The sequence below is a fragment of the Suricata suricatta genome, chromosome 7 (genome assembly GCF_006229205.1).
Source record: "Suricata suricatta isolate VVHF042 chromosome 7, meerkat_22Aug2017_6uvM2_HiC, whole genome shotgun sequence".
Lineage (NCBI taxonomy): Eukaryota > Metazoa > Chordata > Mammalia > Carnivora > Herpestidae > Suricata > Suricata suricatta.
Window position 1 is genome coordinate 3,242,664 of NC_043706.1, and position 5,222 is coordinate 3,247,885.

The following is a 5,222-nucleotide window of genomic DNA, read 5'->3' on the forward strand; positions in this document are numbered from 1 at the left end:
TGAGCTGGGAACAGAAATAATGTAAGGGAAAGCTGGTGCCACTAACTGACCCAAGTTGATTCAAGACTTAAAGGTATATGCCTTTTTGCTTTTGTAAAGCAACAAGAAAAATCATAGACAGGTTAAATAGAAGCCACATGTGCAGCGCAGGAGGCCAAATGTTGCTTCACAGTCTTTCAACGTGTTCCACAACTTCCCAGATTTTTTCTCCTGTGCCCCGGAGGCCTGGCCATCAACGGTCGCTCTGCAGGAGGTTTTTTGGCCTGCTGGGCCCCAACACATGCCCTAAGGATAAAATACACCTGCCTCTTTATCACGGGAGTTGCTTTAAGGAATGATTAAAAAGAGAAGAGAGCATAGCATCTGAGGAGGATTCAAAAGTCTTTCAAACAGAATTCCATTGTATCTATAAAACATATCCTTCAAAAGAGGTCTCCTCTATCTCAAACCCATTGATCACTTTCCTCTACAGCTCAGTTGTCATTTCCAAGCTGAGCCAAGGCTTTCCTCCCCACTGTTGACTTGCATGCCTAATCATGCTTGCCTAATCGGTCATCTACCCGTTTGAAGTCACTTCCCATCTAATTCACCCTTTCACCCAAATGTGGCCCGTGCACGAAGCCTCTGAGCCCGCCCCTCCCCCAGACATCCAATGTCGAATCCTCCTCCCCACCTACCCATTAGCCCAAACTTACCTCTCTCCTTTCCCACATCACCACTTCCTTATTCTTCCCAAGTATTTGACCTCAACTGGAGACAGAAATCAGTCTCTGTCTCCTATAATCAGATCTCATTATCTTCAAATACTCACACGATCTAACTCTCTCTTGTGGTATCTCTTCAGCCCTCCCAAGAGGCATCCTAGGAAGGTTTGGAATTTTTTGCCTCATCATGAATCCTGCTACTTCATATAGATGAATTCCCTTCACACAATCTGTCTCTCCTTCCCCACAAAGGGGACTTCTACGGCTGCTAAACAGAATACTGGATGCCCGCTTCAATTTGAATTTCAGATAAATAATAAATCATCTTTTAGTGTAAGTAGCCCCATGTAAAAAAGCTTAAAATACATTATTTATCTAAAATTCAAATATAACTAGGCCCCTGTTGTTTTCTTTCTAAGTCTGGCAACCCTAGATACCATATACTCTCCTTAGGACCGATATAGAATCTCATTTTCTAGCGTCTCATCCCAAAAAAAGTCTCGGACGGATGAAATGTGCCATCCAGGGCGCAGGTCACAATCTCTAACCACTCACCCCTCCTCACGATGGTTTCCCCTCACCCTTCAATCTCCAGACCCAGATTCTCTTCAGAACCAAAGCAACCAGGAGGGGCTCCCAGACCCGAAGTGAATTCCCAGATGGCAAACAGGTGACTGTGGGAGAAAAAAAGGAAAGGTCTGGAAGGACGCTCTCAAAACGAGGCACCGGAAGCAGAGAACAATGGCAAAGACAACACCACATCAGTCACCAAACAAATATTCTGAGAACGAAGTGGGGACCCAAGCTTGGGACAGGAGTCAACTCTTTCAGCCTCAAACTCGCATGCTGTCTCCCTTCCACCTGCCCTGCGTAGACTCACGTTCTGTCACGAGAGGAAGAGAATAGCGGAGCGAGAACTCAGAGAGAGGCAGGCGAGCTCAGGGACACGGTGCTGGAGAACTCGGAGAAGAGGACAGTGGTGGAGGAAACGGAGGGGTTTGAGTTCTGGGACCAGGGTTGCTCAGTAGGGGTCAGAGCCCAGCCTGAGCGCCTCCCCCTGCCGACGCGCGCCTGGAGAGAAGTCTACCGGAGGCCTGCACTTCCTAGTGTCCCCCTGCTCCCACATTACAAGGTCTGGGTCGGTAACACTACCCAGTAGGAGACCTCGCCCCCAGTCAAGTAACCGCAGCCCACAGCGGTCACAGGCTCCTGCTTACCCTTCGGACCAGGAGGAGGCCGTGGATCACCTTCAAAACAGATGTCCCAGACTCTACTGAGTGTCGGCCTGAACAGGAACATGGCTGGTTCCGAGTGAAAGCAGGTATCAGTCTATTTCGGCAAGAGGGTGGCCATGAACTTGAGGGCCAAGACAGACACCTGACCTGCTTCCATGAGTTCTTCTTGGCAGAGACCTGTGTCCTGGCGAGGAAGGGCCGGAGGCACTGCTGGCGCAGGACAAGCTGTGCTGGGGAGCGTCGCTCTGCTACTTCTCCTCCGGATCGGGGCGGCTCCCTCCACCTGAGCTCTTTTGAAAGGAGACTTCAGACGTGGCCACATCGCCAGCTGTGTTCTGTCAGAGCGTCCACGCGAAGTCCTGCCCTCTCCCTCCAATCCACTCCCCTCCATCCGTACGGGAGCCTGAATGCCACCACCTTCATTTCATTTCTCGGTACTTTTTTTTTTTTTAATGTTTTTAATTTATTTTTGAGGGATAGAGAGAGACAGCATGAACGGGGGCAGGGCGGGGGCGGTCAGAGAGGGAGGGAGACACAGAATCCGAAGACAAGCTCTGCGCTGGCAGCACAGAGCTCAATGCGGGACTGGAACCCACGAACTGTGAGATCATGACCTGAGCTGACGCTGGATGCTCGACAGACTGAGCCCCTCATGCATCCCTCGGTACTTCTTTAAGCTGATTCTCAGGTTTTTTCATTGTTGTTGTTTTAGCTTCTCTTATTCAGTGGGTATCGGTTTCATCATCCTCCCTCACTGCAAGGGAGGTAATTTTTATTCCACTGTCCACTTACTTATTTGGGGATGTATTTCTATGGAAGAAGGAATATATTACATATCAGGGGGTGGGCAAATAGGTAAAAAAAAAAATATGCCAAGGGGCGCCTGGGTGGCTCAGTTGATTAAGCATCTGACTTCGGCTCAGGTCATGATCTTGAGGTTTGTGGGTTCAAGGCCCACATCGGGCTCTGTGCTGATGGCTCAGAGTCTGGAGCCTGCTTCAGATTCTCTGTCTCCCTCTCTCTCAGCCCCTCCCCTGCTCACAATCTGTAAAAATCAATAAGCATTAAAAAAAAAAGTTGTGCAAAAATAAAAATAGACCACTTAATTTGATATAATCCAGCACTTGCTACATTTACTTGACAAAACAACCATCTATGTGGCCCAGCCCCACCCCCAGACTCCCAGTGTGCTACCCATACTCCTCTTCTGCAGGAACAGAACTGTAGCAGGCCAGGTGGTGAGGGTCTGGCCAGTGAGATGCAGACGGATGACCAGGCTGCGGCTGCTGATGCTTCACTTAACAGCAGCTGGCACAGCCCTTCGCCTTTTCTGTCTCTTCCTCCGTCTTTCTGTCTGAAATTAGGGTGTGATGGTTAGAAATCTCCCTACCAGATAAGGGATGACGGGACATGAACTGGAAGGAGCCTGGGTCCCTGCAGACTGTGGGGCAAAGGCATCGCGACAGGCATGACCTTTTGTAACGGTCCTCCCGATGCTCCCAGGCAGAAAGCCCTCTTCCTCCGATGTTCGTGCTCCACTCGCTGCAGATCTTTCCTCGAATACAAATCTTCGTGAGTTAGATGTGTCCCCTGTGCACAGGGTGCCGGACTGAAGCCCATTCTCATCAACTGGCGTTGGATACTGTATTGAGAATTCTAACCCTAGGGGGGTTTTTTTGTTGTTTTTTCCCCCCACCCATCCCCGGCCCTCTGCCCGCGTCCCTTCCTGGCCTCAAAGGGACACCCCCTAACCCTAGGTTTTTACTGAGTGAAAACAAAAGTCACAACTGATCGGTGTTACCCGCCTCAAGGAAGACTAGGAATTTCTTTGCCCCATAGACTTGCCACCTCTGGACTGGGCATATGTCCATTTCATGTCAGCAGTGACTTCTAATGGGTAAGGAACCAGTCTTACTTTCTATTTCCAGTGCCCCATTAGGTTATAGGATAGAATGCGAACTGCATGAAACGTTAAGATAAAATGAGACTCCAACGAGGAGCAGCGGGGCGCAAAGCCACAAGGACAAACTCGGCTGGGGCCACAGGGTCAGCACCCTTGCCACCAACAGCGCTCCACGGGCCAGCTGGGGGGGTGGTGCTTGGTCAGTGAGGTGGCCACCGGCGGGAGACTTGCCAGGAGTGACCAGAGGCTCATCTTCCCGTGTACCCCCCAGCGGCTGCGGGACACTGGGGCACCAGGGCCAGGGAGACAGGCTGCCGCCGCGGGGCACTGGACCCCAAAGTCCCCGCGCACCTGCACAGCTCCGCTGGCGACCAACCCCAGTATCTGCCGCGGCGGAGCAGACGCGTCCTTGCCTGGGCTTCTCCCCGACGCTCTCGCACGGAGACAAAGCACAACCACATACACACTCAACACGAAACACGGCACACCTCCACGTGCAAAACGAACAAACCTTCTGGAATGTCTAAAAGTAAGAAAGAGTTTTATCTGAGCCCAACTTAGGACGGCTGCCGGGGAACATGCTCTTCATGGGAAGAAAATGTTCCAGAGAAGGAACTGTTTTTTACAGGGTTATATGCTTTTCTTTTTTTTTAACATCTTGTAAGAGCTCAAAAGATGATAGATTAATCCACAGGCAGGAACCACGAGTTTTCTCGCACGGAACGCCATGGGTGGGAGCACCGACCGTACCTCCAGCACAAGCTGGTTCTCCTTAGGCGCCTCCTTCCCGGAGCAAACGCACGATGCATCTGTGGCCATAAACTCGGCTTTGGGTTTGAACAAATTTTGTGTACAGTCATGCTAACTTAGAAACCTAAAATGGCTTCCCTCTGGGGTACCTGGCTGGCTCAGTCAGAGAGGAGCAAGGGACTCCTGATCTTAGTGTCATGAGTTCGAGCCCCACACTGGGTGCAGGGATTACTTAAATAAATAAATAAACATTAAAAAAATAAAATAAAACAGCCTCCCCTGCGTATGAAGCCTTTAGAGTTTTTCTCTCATCACACCTCCTGCAGGAGCTGTGGCTTCAGAGCGTCTCCAAGCGCTGCTCACACCCTGGAGACTTCGGAATCGCACCCCCCGCCCCCACCTGGAGGAAGGCACCGTGCAGAGCGTGGTCACTGAGTTCAATGGCACCCACTGGGAGAAGGCCATGAAGGAGCCCAAAAGCCTCAGGAACACGTCTGAAGAGTGAGCTCCTGCTTCTCCTTCCTGAAAAGCTGTGATGACGGGGGCCGCAGCTCAGCGGTGGCCGCCTCACCCCCCCCCCCCCCCCCCCCCCCCCCCCCCCCCCCCCCCCCCCCCCCCCCCCCCCCCCCC

General features: G+C 51.6%; 1 long non-coding RNA gene across 1 annotated transcript; it reads right to left on the reverse strand.

Moving 5' to 3' along the window:
• Positions 1–244: 244 nt before the first annotated feature.
• On the reverse strand, positions 245–2,432 carry LOC115296200. Its single transcript, XR_003910764.1, has 3 exons — positions 1,922–2,432; positions 1,260–1,378; positions 245–285 (listed from the first exon to the last, which is right to left on the reverse strand). It is a non-coding gene; the product is annotated as an uncharacterized LOC115296200 (long non-coding RNA).
• Between the last annotated feature and the right edge of the window lie 2,790 nt (positions 2,433–5,222).